This window comes from Bison bison, unplaced genomic scaffold (assembly GCF_000754665.1).
Source record: "Bison bison bison isolate TAMUID 2011002044 unplaced genomic scaffold, Bison_UMD1.0 scf7180017860456, whole genome shotgun sequence".
Lineage (NCBI taxonomy): Eukaryota > Metazoa > Chordata > Mammalia > Artiodactyla > Bovidae > Bison > Bison bison.
The window spans coordinates 382,447-397,065 of record NW_011491028.1 but is presented as its reverse complement, the minus strand read 5'-3'; the positions used below and the strand labels follow the sequence as shown (position 1 = coordinate 397,065).

General features: G+C 43.2%; 1 protein-coding gene across 14 annotated transcripts in view; it reads right to left on the bottom strand.

Annotated features, from left to right (window-relative positions):
• SGMS1 (sphingomyelin synthase 1) overlaps positions 1–14,619 on the bottom strand; it is a 330,390-nt gene that overhangs the window by 257,469 nt on the left and 58,302 nt on the right. For 9 of the 14 annotated variants that reach the window (XM_010832194.1, XM_010832198.1, XM_010832199.1 and 6 more), the window contains one exon: positions 12,293–12,390. The exons of 2 other annotated variants lie outside the window; for them this stretch is intronic. The gene's annotated coding sequence lies outside the window, so the exon portion shown is untranslated. Of the gene's footprint in view, positions 1–12,227; positions 12,252–12,292; positions 12,391–14,619 lie in introns of those variants that run through there. 3 more of the 14 variants (XM_010832188.1, XM_010832191.1, XM_010832200.1) reach the window with 3 other exon arrangements.

Here is a 14,619-nt window from a genome sequence, read left to right as displayed (position 1 = left end):
AGAGACCCCATGGACTGCAGCCCACCAGGCTCCTCCGTCCATGGGATTTTCCAGGCAAGAGTACTGGAGTGGGGTGCCATTGCCTTCTCCGCCTCCTTATGTGTAGGCTGTACAAATTGATTTCTGTCCAAAGAACAGAGGATGGAAAGGTGGGCAGAAAGTAACTTTACAGTGGGGAAACTTGACAAGCATTATCTCAGTCAAGGGATCAACGTCAGTATCAACAGCGTAAGACGTGTTGGCAGTACGTACTGTGGACACAATGAGAGTGGATAACCCAGTCAAGACATGAGAAAGCATCAGACAAATCCCAAATTAGGGACGTTCTATAAAATATCTGGGAAAAAAATAGTACTCCTCGAAGCTATCAAGGTCATCAAAAATGAGTAATATCTGAAAACAGCCATAATCTAACACTCTAGGAGATATGACAACTAGATGTAACATGACACCCTGAATGGGATATTGAGACAGAACAGGGATATCGTGTAAAAAATTAAAGAAATTTGAATAGAATGTGATTTTAGTCACTCAGTTGTGTCCGACTCTTTGCGACCCCATGAACTGTAGCCTGCCAGGCTCCTCCATCCATGGGATTTTCCAAGCAAGAATATTGGAGTGGGTTACCATTTCCTTCTCCAGGAGATCTTCCCAACCCAGGGATTGAACCCAGGTCTCCCGCACTGTAGGCAGACGCTTTACCATCTGAGCTACCGGGGAAGTCCATTAATATTGAATTATTAGTTAATGACAGATGTACCATACTAATATAAGATGCTAACAGCAGGGAAAACTGAGCAGGGGGAACATACAGGAACTCTCTGTATTGTCTTTGCAACTTTTCTCTAAATCTGAAACTAATCTAAAATTAAAAGTCTGCTTTGAAAGATTATCTTTGGCTCCTCCATCTTCCCTGCTGTCGTCCAAAATGTCTCTTTCTGTTCTCTCCTCTCCCATTCCCTTGGTTGTCACCCTCTCTAGTCTTTATTCCCCAATCCATCCCCACACTGTTGTCAGGATAAGATTTCAAACACACAAATCTGAGGATAACGCCTTCCTTATCAAAGCCCTTCAATAGCCAACCCCTTACCTCTATCAGGAGCAGCATACCTTTTCCGTATAGGCCCAGACAGTAAGAATTTTAAGGTGGGCAAGCCTGCCCTGCTCTGCAGCACTAAAGCAGCCATGGAAGACAGGTAAACAAACGGTTGTGGCTGTGTTCCAACAAAGACAGGCATAGGACTGGATTTGGCCCACAGGGCATACATACATCTAGTGTGTCGAACCCTGGCCTAGTGAATCAAGTCTAAACCCTTAAACTAACATTCAAGGCATAATCCACAGAACCCTTGACCCTTCTCTCCAGACGAGCCCAGCTTCCTTTGGCTAAGCTCTTTGCTCCTACATGGATGCACCCCTGCTTCTCCTCCGGCTAGATGAATTAGGGTCCCTTTTCTGGGAAGGGTCTTCAGATCATTCCATACGAGAAAAATTTCTCCCTTATCGTAACTCGTAGCACATCCGGACCCTTGTAACTCATCTGGCACAATATCAGTGAAAATATTAAAAATCATCACGGTATCATTCAGTGTTGCGTATTTGTTCAGAGTAGTTCTTTCAAATCAATCCCAAGTATGTTTAAGATATTAAGTAACACAAAGTCAGTAAAGACATTCCCCCATGCCGTCCAAAGACTAGCAGGTAATAAATACTAGTACCTGCTTATTAGTACTATACTTCCTAAAGTGTGTTACAAGTACATCATGGCATGTTAGTAGGTGTACCTTTAAAAGGAAGTGCTTTTTAATCAATTATGTCTAAGGAATTCTGGGTTCAACTAAGTTAAGCAACTTTCTCTGTCCTAGGAATTTTCAAAGCCTTCATTGTACATTGTGAATCTCCTTAAAGAGGGATATATTACACAATAACTCTCAAATCTGTTAGACTATGAAATTTTTTTCACATTTTTAGCATCTGTATCCTAGAGAACAGTTAGGGAATTGTTGACATTAAGCGTACTCCTACAAGGTGGACTGAAAGTTCTAATTCTTTCTATTTGTCACCATGGTAGGCTGAATAATGCAGGCCCCCCCACCCAAAGACATCTATGTTTCAATCCCAAGAGTCTTTTGATGTTACCTTACATGGAAAAAAAAAAAAGACTTTGCATGTGTGATTAAGGTTCTTGAGATGGGAAAATTATCTGGATGGGCCCTAAATGCAAACAAAGGTATCCTTATAAAAAAGAGGCAGAGGGTGATCGGACAGTGGACAGAAGGAAAGATAACGTGACCAGGAGGCAGAGACCAGAGGACAGAGGCCACAAGCCAGGGAGTGTCAGCAGCCGCCAGCAGCTGGAAGAGCCAAGGGACTGCCTGTCTCCTGGGGTCTCCAGGGGGAACACAGCCCTGCCAACACCTTGAGGTCAGCCCAGTGAAATGAATTTTGGAATTTTAGCCTCCAGAACTGAAAGAAAATAAATGTGTGTTGTTTAAGTCGCCAAGTTTGTGGTAATTCATTACAGCAGCCATAGAAAAGTAATACAGCCACAGCACCTATCACGATGCTGTGCTCTTTGCTGAGGTTAAACATTCCTAAGTGAAGTCAAATTAGCCCTGTCCACAATAGGTCACAGTTAGCCTTAGCTAGTGAGGTTTCCAGGCTTTCCTGGTGGCTCAGTGGTAAGGAATCCACCTGTCAATGCAGAAGACATGCGTTCGATCTCCGGGTCTGGAAGATCACCTGGAGAAAGAAATGACAACCCACTGCAGTATTCTTGCCTGGAGAGTTCCATGGACAGAGGAACCTGGCAGGCTACAGTCCATGGGGTTGCAAAAGAGTCAGACATGACTTAGCAACTAAAAATGACAAAGTGAGGTTTCATCATCCATTTAAGGGAAACAGGTTGAGCCAGTGGTCAGGAATCTGGACCTGGGTTAAACCACCTCAGTTCAAATGCCAGCTCTAACATTTACCAGTTAATTACATGACCCCGGTCAAGGCATTTATCCTCTTTGTAACTCAGCTGTCTCATCTGTAAAATGGGACCATCTTCATAGAGTTGCTCTGTGGATTAGATAAGATTATGTATAAAAAGCACTTAGTTTCCTGGCATACGATACTCACTCAATAAATGAAAATCACTATTATTACATTACAGTAGTATTGTGACTTAGAGGCAAAAAAAAAATCTACTTTCAACTCCAAGCTAAATGTCATATTCTTTTATTTTCAGTTTGGCAAACTAAATATCTTTACCAAATTTCTAACTTAGGACATTTAAAATGACCTCAGCAGGGTAAGGCAAGTGGAAAAGTTCAGCTTGCCTCTCTGAATCATGGCTGTTAATATCAGACTTGATAAATTTTGACAGCTAATAGCTCTAAGACAGGCGCTTAGTGTCACGCATTAAAATAACGTCGTTCATTAAAAAGCCTACAGCTATTTCTCTTGTAGGGGCTATCTATATTAGTTAGTTCAAAGAGCCAGCAAAGATGTATTTTCTTAATTATTAAGCTGCTGATGCTCCATTTGCTAGTCTTTATCTTAATGTGCGGTTATGCTTACATTAAGAGCAACAGATGGAACAATTCTGATAGGCCCCAATACAGGGCTGTCACAAGGCCCTTGGGAACAGCAAAGAGATGAGGGTCGTGGCGTAATGTAGAAAAGCCCTCCCAGCATGTCTTCCACCTCTTGGTCTCGCCCCATCTACCACTATTCTCTGCAGACAACCTAGGCACCACTTGCTGTCACATTCTACAGTAAGACCAGCCTACGTGAGTGAATTAGAAGTTTCCATACAACGTACCTGATTGTAAATATTGGCTCACCATTGATCACAGGTGCTTGAGACACAGAACTTCAGCTCCTAAAGCCTTAAAGAGACTTCTATGAAAATGCAGGAATCCTTAGCAAAATTAGTATTTTAATACTAGTTCCATACTTTAGTATTCATTAGAGTAAAAGAGTCAAAGTAGGGCTGTAGAAAGAAATTAGGAATTTTCTGAAAAAAGATATAGAATAAAAAAATCAAACCACCTTCACTCTCCTTTTGGGTGTCACAATCAAGAATTCTTAAAAAAATTATAGTTCAAGCAACTTAATCTATAAATTTCCTAGAATTCTGGTGAAGCAGGATGGGCCATGATGACTTGAATTTGCATGAGAAACCAACAGATATCATAAGAAAAATGATCAAGATCTCCTTAAGACACAGGAACTAAGAACATTCAACAAAGGTGGAAAAGGGTCTCCTCAACTTCTGGGGGTGTGGCAGGTAGACAGGGCACCCACTGATAGAGCACAAGAAATGGACCACAGGTGTACAGAGAACTGCCTGGTCACATGGGACGAGGACGCAAGAAAAGTGTCATCAACACAACCAACAAATTTCACACGCCACCACACCCCTAAATGCCAGTCCACAATGGTCTGCCCCGTGAGGGATAAAGGAGACAGCCGAGCAGGGGTCAGCTCTAGGGACTAGGCTTGGAAGAACTTAAAGGATCTTGAGTCACTCCTGGGATCTGCAGAGAGAAACAGGGCCTTAGCGAGAAGCACAAAGAGGAGGAGTCTCAGAGCACAGTCGGTGGGAGTTCAGAATATCTGCATTGATTTCTACACCCTCACAGTCCAGCCCCTCACAACAGAGGAGCTACAGAGGCACCAGCCACACTAACAAGTTATGGCAGAAGTGGGGCTGTGGGAAAAAAATGAAAATAAGTCACCTCTCCGACCACATTCAAGACAGAGAGATAGCATCACCCTCTTGGCAGTGACAAACAGATGCACAGCATACAGCATACACGTCAGTAAACACACAGCCAAGCTGTCCTGGTCTGTCGATCGTGGACCACCAGAACCTCAGTGAGGTCTGCTAGTTCCAAACAGCTTCAACTACTGAAAAGGTTAAAAGTTAGGGATTTTTGAGAAGCACTTCCTTTATTTTGATCTCTCCCTGGTAGCTCAGCGGTTAAAGCATCTGCCTGCAATGGGGGGGACCCGGGTTCAATCCCTGGGTTGGGAAGATCCCCTGGAGAAGGAAATGGCACCCCACTCCAGTATTCTTGCCTGGAGAATCCCATGGACGGAGGAGCCTGGTGGGCTACAGTCCACGGGGTCGCAAAGAGTCGGACACGACTGAGTGACTTCACTTCACTTCCTTTATTTTAAAATTTTAAAACAGAGGTTGCAAACCCAAACGCCAGTGGAGTCAGGCATGGAGAGCAAACGGCTGCAGCTGGCAGGTATGAGGAACCAGAAGGAACCTCCAAGCAGGCAACCACTGCTCAGCCCAAGGCCACTGTGGCCATGGGAGTGGGGGTGCAGGGGTCCCCAGAGATGGCTCCAGGCTGTCTCCAGCACAGGCCATTGAGACAGTCACAGAATCACTGACAATCTGCTTGCTTTCCTTTTAAGACTATAAAAGTCATATGGGTGAATAAAATATAGTTCCAAGGAATATAAATGAAGTGAAAATCCTTGCCCTTGACTCCCCAACTGGCTAATAGATTAGATTACTATGTATGCTTCTTATTCTAGACGCACAAAATGTTCTACAAGTTGTTTCACTTAACAATATGTCATGGACAGTCTTCCACATCAGTACATGCAGGTCTACTGCATTCTTCTTACCATAACTATTGTTAGAATACAGAATTTCCATGCTAGAAGATGACTGCAGAATCTCTAGGCTGATCCCTTCCCTTCTGTGACGTGGTCTCCAGGGGTCCCCAGGTCCTTCAACCACACAGGAAAGAAGCAGAGCCCCCCAACACGGGGTGACATCGGCAGTGTCACCAGTATCACATCATCATCTCAGCTTTTCAGAAGAGCAGAGCTTCCAATATGGGACATGAAGACCGAAAGGAGACCTAAAGTATCTAAGAACAGGGTAATGAAGTGTAATCAGTGAAGAACCTCACAGCCATCAACTTTACTTTTTTTTTAATTATTAATAGCAAATATCTGGAATCACTCTAAATTCACCGAAGTCACTTAGAATTCCCTTAGCAGTCATGTTCTATCTATTTCCAAAACACACATGAAGTGGAATCAACTGACATTTTCATGAAATTCACCATCTTCCTGATCCAGGGCTTAAAGAAAGAGGGCAAGGCCTGGCCTCCAAGTAAGCTGTTTACTCCAGCCAGCCATAAGATGCCAATTCCTGGACCTCAGGGGTAAATCCAGAGGGAAACTAGTGGAATAAAGGATGTGGTTGAGGCCTTTGCCTCAGAGGCCATTCTTATAGAAGGAAATAGTTCTTAAAAGAAAGAACTCTAAACTTTGTATTTGAAACATTAATTCTGTTACGAACTCAAGATATCAAAAAAGCTAATTAAGTATTCAGACCTTCAGAAAATCCAGTTTAACTCCCGGATATAGAAAAACCTCTCTGTCTAAAGTTATAAATTCCCTGGAGACCCAAACCTCCTGGCATGGCTAGCTTTCAAAACATTTTAGGAAACTTGACCTCAAATTAAAATCAGCATTTCAGCAAGGGTTACTTACAGTCTTTGAGAAACTGTATTTCAGATAAACACAAATTGCAGAAATAATTTATTTCTTATCCTATTAATACAATTTGCTTTATAAAAGAAATGCTTAGGGTTTTTTTCTGGTATACTTTATTGCCAAGCTAGCAACAGGGAATATTCCACATGGCTCCCTTTTCCCTCTTTTTTATTGCCAAGTGGAATCCACCATCCTAGCCACCCTGTCTCCTGACTCTCTTCTCCACTCCAGCCCCTTGGTTTAGGCTATCACCAAATTTCAGGGTGACCACAATAAGAGCCTCCTCACTCGTCTCTGTCACCAATCCCATTTGTTCCCTACAAGACTGCCAAGAATCCCTTTCTCTCACTCAACAGATATTTACAGAGCCCCTCGTATCTGACAGACACAAGGATTGAGCAGGCACACCAGCAATCTTTGCCCCTCAGGACCACCCCAGAGTGGTATCATACAAGTGATCAGTACTGCGGAGAAAAAGAAGGCGGGGAGGTGACAGGAAGAGGCGGGGCTGGGTTACTTTATTTACGTGGTCAGCAAATGTGAGCCTGTCCCGACGGAAGGGGAGAGGACCAAGGGGTCAGGGAAAGAGTATTCCAGAGGGACAGGAGCACGAGCCTGTGCACCTGAGGCCGGCAGAGGCCAGGGTGACTGGACCACAGCGAGCAGGGCGAGACTCCTAAGAGGTGTGATCAGAGAAGGCCCACACACAGGGTGTGTGACTCACGGTGACCACCAGCTGGAGTGAAATGGGAGCGATGCTTTCCCGCAGCAATTCCTATCTGGGATTTCTTGGAAAATGTACAGTTCTTCCAAATCTTGAGAAAAATAAGTTGAGAAATAGGAGGAAGGCATCATAAACCTCCCACTTGTTCAGCCATCAACCTAGAATCCAAGGACATTAAATCCAAAGGAGGAGCAGAAATGCTGACGTGCAGAGGTGAAGGTTAAGGCCAACATTTTCCAGAACTGGGCCAGGAGCACGTAGAAGCGAAGCTGCCGCGATCCGATCACCGGGCCTTGCTTACAGCTGTTAACCCTGGTCTTGGCGCATGTTCTCAGTCCCGTCTGCTGCCAGTCGGCCTCACAGAGTCCATGTTAATACGCTACACAGAGTATGCCATCTACAAATCCTGGCTGTACAGAGTGCTGTTAATCTTGCTGGAAGACCCAAATGTTAACATCATTTAGACATTATCGGATCATGTTCAGAAACATGTTTTGGTATCTGAATATTAAAAATAGGGTACTTTTTTGGTAAATGTACTAAACAATATTTTTTATCTATTCAATATTTTTTAGATATCCATAATAATGAGTAAAGAGCAATAAGAACACACTGTAAGTACTTTAAAAGAGGTTAAGCAAATTAACTAGCTTGTTCCTAGATATGCTTTAAACATTGTAAAATTTTTAATATAAACGAGGAAATGTTTAAGAGGAAAATGTGCTTACCAGAAGAAATGCAAAGAAAAGATGCAATTGTTGTAGAAATCAGACTCTAATTTAAAAATCTAAACTAGCAAAAAAAATAATAATAATATTTCAACAGCAAAAGTAAACCAAGGCAACCAGGAAAATAATTTTATTGCTTGAGAAGGAAATGACTTTATAGGAACTTAGGGAACCCAAATCTTTTATAAAAAGCAATGGGTACGCCTGTCCATTGCTCCAGAGACACTGTACATTTCAAGGCTATTCTCTGTACAAACATGGGAAATCATTGCCTCCATAGACAAGGGAAACCCATGGCAACATGCTTCCCAACTGTAGGCAGGTGGACAACAGGAAAAGACAGAGAGAGGCTATGGGAGTTGGTAAGATTAAAGGTTACAGAGGGAACTAACATAGACATACTCAATGACAGAAACTATTCCTGCCACTTAACATATATTTATTTATATAATCCTCACAGTCACTCAAAGAGATAAGTGCTATTATTAAACCTACCCCCATCTTATAAGAAGAAACTGAGGCACACAGAAACAAAGCTAGTTTTCACACAGCTACTAAGCAGTAATGTGTGTGTGAAAGTCACTCAGTCATGTCCAACTCTTTGCAACCCCATGGACTATAGCCTGCCAGGCTCCTCTGTCCATAGGGTTGTCCAGGCAAGAATACTGGAGTGGGTTGCCATTCCCTTCTCCAAGGGATCTTCCCGACCCAGGGATTGAACCCACATCTCCTGTGTCTCTGCATTGCAGACAGGTTCTTTACCATCTGAACCACCAGGGAAAAGCCAGACACAAACACGGATTCTGGCTCCAAGTCCATTCTAGTAACCACTACACTTTCCTGCCTCCACGCTACTTCAACGGGACCCTATGATTTCAGAGTACGATTGGCAAGTTTTACATGCTAATGGTTCAATGAACTCTCATTAACACCATCATCACCACCATCATTATCACTGCTTACCTCTCTATTTTTTTAATTATAAGAACATTTTACTTAAAGGTACCACACAAGCTTTTATCCCCATGTGCTGAATCTAATTCCCCAGACTGGAAGCTTCCCCATTCTTGCCATAAAAAATAAACAAGTCACTCCGGGCTGCTTAAATTTCATGCCTGAAATATCCCAGATAAGCAACTTGGAATGAGCCAAAACACCAGGATGAAAAATGGCAGCTGGCAACCTTTTGATTCATTGGAGAACTGGATGCTGCCAGTGTTCCAGGATATGACATTGCAAGGCCTTGGACCTAATAGTCACTGCTTTAATGTAAGTATGCATTGGTCTGGAAGCTATTGAGGGCAGCTCCACAACGATCCACCGAGACCACACCTGGAAAAGAGAAATCTGCCCTGAAGCAGACCACAAAAGCTAAGGGAAACTGGCAAACGTGCCACAGAGTATACATCACAGATCAAAGACCTGTTACTGAAACTACAAGGCTTGGACAAAGAAGACTCCTAATTGTTGCTTTGTTTACCACAGTCTTTTACCTCTAACTTGCTGTTGCTTCTTTAGCAACAACAGCGTCCCGTCCACTGACTGTTTACCCACGAAGCCCACTCCCATCCAGCTTCCAGAGGTGTGCCCGTATCTCTCCTCTCAGGTCATCTGCAATCACTGATATTCTGTGTCTGCTGCCACATGTTCTGCTGTCCACAAAGGCAGTCACACACCATAAATACACAGACTGCTTTGGGAGTGAAAGTGGAGAAGAGAAAGGATTAAATGTAGTTATCTTGGCCTAATGTCTGAATATGGGAGATCTGTCTATCAGATATATTCTAGATTTAAACCCATTTAACTGCTAAGGAAACCGAGTCCCAGAGAAGTTAAGTAACTTGCTCATGGTTGTAAAGGTCTGTCTGTCTATTATCAGCAGTTTCAGCAGGCTGATCCTGCCCGAAAGACACAGGAAACATTTTCACCAGCGGAGGAGAATGAAGCTTCTCGTACAGTGAGCTCTGGGGAGACACCCACAGCATGGAAGGGACACTTAGGAGTCACACAAGGGATAAGATTATATTCAATGTATGTCCCATCACTTAGAAACTCCTAAAAACAAAACCTGTTCTCTCCAATCTAAAACTATAAGGAACTTCAAGTCAGCTATGTAAGCTGGAGGAAGCATCTGACATCTCTTACTTAAACACAGGAAAGTTTGTTAAGACGGAAGAAAGGAAATAGGCAGCTATAAATAGCTCAGCAAGAAAGTGATTCTTAGTGGGAACTTTCACAATTTTTCCCTCAATTTACTGTAGACACATACATTCATACATATACATTTGTACGAAGTGTGTGTGCGCTGTTTTATATTTTTCCTTGTCGATTCTAGCAATACAACACCCAAGTCTTAATGCCAGGCACTGAGAAAACAAGGAAAGAATATTAACAATGACAAGTATAAGTCAAATCAATGGAGCGCGAGAGGCCCTTGCCACAAATTTCTGGTGGCCCAGTCCTTTCAGGAAAAGATCTGGCAAGAACCATAAAAGGCTCATACTCCAGATGACCAACAAGCACATGAAAAGATGCTCAAGATCGTTAATTATTACAGAAAGGCAACTCAAAACTACAATGAAGTAACACTGCACACCAATCAGAACAGCCATCGTTTAAAAATCTATAAACAATAAATGCTGGAGAGTATGTGGGGGAAAGGGAACCTTCCTACACTGTTAGTAGGAATGTAAACCGGTGCAGCCGTCGTGGAGAACAGTATAGATGTTCCTTAAGAAACTAAAAACAAAGCTACCTCATGATCCTGCAATCCCAATCCTGTGCATATATCTGGGAAAAAAACTCTAATTTGAAAAGACACGTGCACCCCAATATTCATGTAGTACTATTTCAATAGCCAAGACATTCACTGAAAGATAAATGGGTAAAGAAGATATGGTATATATGTATACAGTGGAATACTATTCAGTCTTAAAAAAGAATGAAACAATGCCATTTGCAGCAACCTGGATAGACCTAGAGATTATTAATCTAACTGAAGTAAGTCAGACAGAGGACAAATATCATATGATCTCTACACTTTTATGTGGAGTCTAAAAAAATGATATAAATGAACTTATTTACAAACAGAAAGAGACTCACAGACTTGGGAGAGCAAGCTTGTGTTGACCAAGGGGGATAACAGTGGCGGGCTGGGGCAGGGGGGTGGTGCGGAGGGGCAGAGAAGGAGGAAGATTAAGTTTGGGATTGATGTGTGCACACTGCTGTATATAAAACAGATAAGCAGCAAGAATCTGCTGTGTAGCACAGAGAACTGTGTTTGATATCTAGTAACTGTATGGATGTGACAGTTGCACTGTGAAGAAGGCTGAGCACCGAAGAATGGATGCTTTTGAACTGTGCTGTTGGAAAAGACTCTTGAGAGTCCCTTGGGCTGCAAGGAGATCCAACCAGTCCATCCTAAAGGAGATCAGTCCTGGGTGTTCATTGGAAGGCCTGATGCTGAAGCTGAAACTCCAGTACTTTGGCCACCTCATGAGAAAAGTTGACTCATTGGAAAAGACCCTGATGCTGGGAGGGATTGGGGGCAGGAGGAGAAGGGGACGACAGAGGATGAGATGGCTGGATGGCATCACTGACTCGATGGACGTGAGTCTGGGTGAACTCCGGGAGTTGGTGATGGCATGCTGAGATTCATGGGGTCACAAAGAGTTGGACACAACTGAGTGACTGAGCTGAATAACCTATAGTGGAAAAGAATCTGAAAAAGAATACATTTACAGCTGAATCATTTTTGCAGTACACCTAAAACTAGCACAGTGTTGTAAATTACTACATGTCAAACTTTTTAATGGTAAAAAAATAAAAATACTTTTAAAAAAAGCATCATACTCTTTGACCCAGTATCCCTATTCCCTTTGCATGTCATAGTCACGAATTTCCTCCCCATTCTGCATATCATGTTTCTACCCAGTTAAGATCAGAATCCATATATAGTTTCTGTATCCAGCTACAGTTTTCCTAACAGCAGTTTTCAAAGACTGCATGACTTAGTAAGGGGCCCATCACTGGGATGGAAGAGACCTGCTGTGTCTTTTTGTGTTGTAATCATGCCTTGTTATTCAAGAACAGTCTCTGAACTAAGCAGCGTGTCACCCAATTTAGTGCTCACACTGGGCAGATAAAAACTTTTAAATCATAGTTTAGGAACCAGTAAACTAGAACAGTCAATAGGAACAAAAGAAGACTTGGAGTAAAAAAGGCCTAGTTTCTGAAATATGAAGTAAGGATTTGACCTCAGGCAAATCAGAATTTCTCTGGGTCTGTTTTTCCATCTGCGATACAGTCTGTGAATGTTTACCGTACACTGGACACTGGTCAAGCATTCCGCACACCTCGGCTCACTGGAAGCCCATCACAGCAACACGAAGAGCAGGTGTCATCACCCCCATTTGACAGCTGAGGAAACAGAAGCATGAACTTACAAAGTTTGTATCAACTGGCAGAGCCAGGACAGAGCCCAAGCCATCTGGAGCCAGATCTTGCTGCTAGATTAGGGGATTTCTGGGGTTCCTTAAATCTCAGACCCTCGATGATTCTGACAGTCGAGTGCTTAGTTGGTCACATTCATGCCAGTTTTTTGTAGTTGGTCAACGCTGGTCACAAGTAACTAATCTTTTATCTTCAAACACTGTGAGATTTAAAGCAGCTACCAAGACACTGACTTCAAACCCTGACTTTAATTAAAGGGCAACCTAAAACAAACTAGAAATCCATATGGTGCGTAAAATGCTTCTTGAAGATTCAACTCTCCATTGATGTCAGAACAACTGAGTTATCAACTAACTTGAAAAGCAGAAGGATGCAAGATAGAGAAACATTTGCTTCTGAAATAAGTGAAACTGGAAATATAATCACAGACAGTTTCCAGGCTCACAAGCTGGTCTCTGCTCAACAGCATTTCAGATGGGTCTCCCCCACCCCACTACTGAGGACTCCAGAAGTCTGCCCATCCTCCACGACCAGGCAAAACAAGAAAGGAGAGACTGAAGCAACATTTCCAAGCCATCAGAGACCATATCCTCGTCTGGGATCAGAAAAGCCCATCCAAGTTCACATGCATTTCTTCTTTTCAGATCAACAGTCTGAGGCCCACCCTTTCTTTTCTTTCTTTTCTCAAGTTCCAGTCTCTTCTCAGTCCAACTCACCTCACCCAAATAAATGAATGAAATGACCACTTTCTAGATCAGAGATTCTAGGAACTCAGCTGTGCACAAAGTCCAGGTGTCTGATTAAAATGCAGACTCCCAGCCTCTATACCAGTAGACTATGGTTTGCTGGGCCTGCTTTGGGACTCAAGAATTCATATTTCCCCTAACACTCCCTGCATGCATGCCTCACACACACAAACACACCCCTGTCCTCCTCTGCCTTGTACACAGGTAGAAAACCACACTTTGATAAACAATGCTATAGAGAATGCAAGAACAAAGTTACATCTCTTTAATTTTTTTTAACTGAGGTGACATTGGTTTATTACATTATGTAAGTTTCATGTATATATCATATTTCAACTTCTGTACAAACCACAGGGTGCCCACCACCGGAAGTTTAGTTTCCATCCGTCACCTTACAGTTGACGCCCTTTATCCATTGGACCCACCTACCCCACCCCCGCCAAACCCTTCCCCTCTGGTAACTACTGCTCAAAGTCACATCTCTTTTAAATCATAGCCTAAACTTCGTGTCCAAACTGTTGATGAACAGAAGGGTTTTCTCTGGTTTCCCCTTTCCCTGTGCATCTGCCCGTGATTCCCAAATCCACCTTCAAAACACACTTTCCTCCCCTGATCTGAGCACTGATCTGTGGCCCTCACTGGGTGAGCTCTAGCCGTTGCTGTCAAAAAAAAAAACACACAGCAACAGAGTTCCTGGCAGCCTCAGCAAATCATTCCTAGCACTGAACAATTGCCTGGAAAACGTCAGAGCAGTAGCTTCACTCGGGAACTATATAAGTGGATGCCAACTTCCTATCGAGCACTCTGGGGCACTTACAAATGTGTGGAGGGATACCGTGGACCACCTGGGCCTGGCGACTAGCTCCTGACGATCACTGCTTCTGAACCCAACATTCTCTGGCCTGATGGGAGCCTCGAGTTTCCACACACACAGACCGTGCCCATAGGAAGGGCGTCCTGTATACACGGGCCAAGCAGTCCTGTGACTACTGGAAAAAAAATAATGCCAAGAGGCTGGTAATTCAACTAAAGGAATGTATTACACCACAGTTAAAATGAACCTTGCTAAAATACCACGATACCGAAAACCATGTTAAATCCTCTTATATAAGAAACTCTTTTTATGGAACTCATCTACTATGCAATCAGTCCCTTAGTGACTGGGGTTTAAGTTACAGGAATCCACAGGTGCAGGGTTTCTGCTTACACTTGTGCATCCCTTGGAACAAAGGGACTGACAATCTACCTCGCCATGCCAGAAGCGCACGGATGACGGCTCCCAGACCCGGCACCTCACCAGGGGAAGTGTTACAGGGGCTGGAGAAGCTCAGACTGAAAAAAAAGCAAGCATCTCTCAGGGCCTTGGGCCACATCAGGCCTCCAGCCAAGCACAATAACCTGTGACCTATGTGACATTAAAGCACAACAGGAAAGCAGCACTCTGGCACCC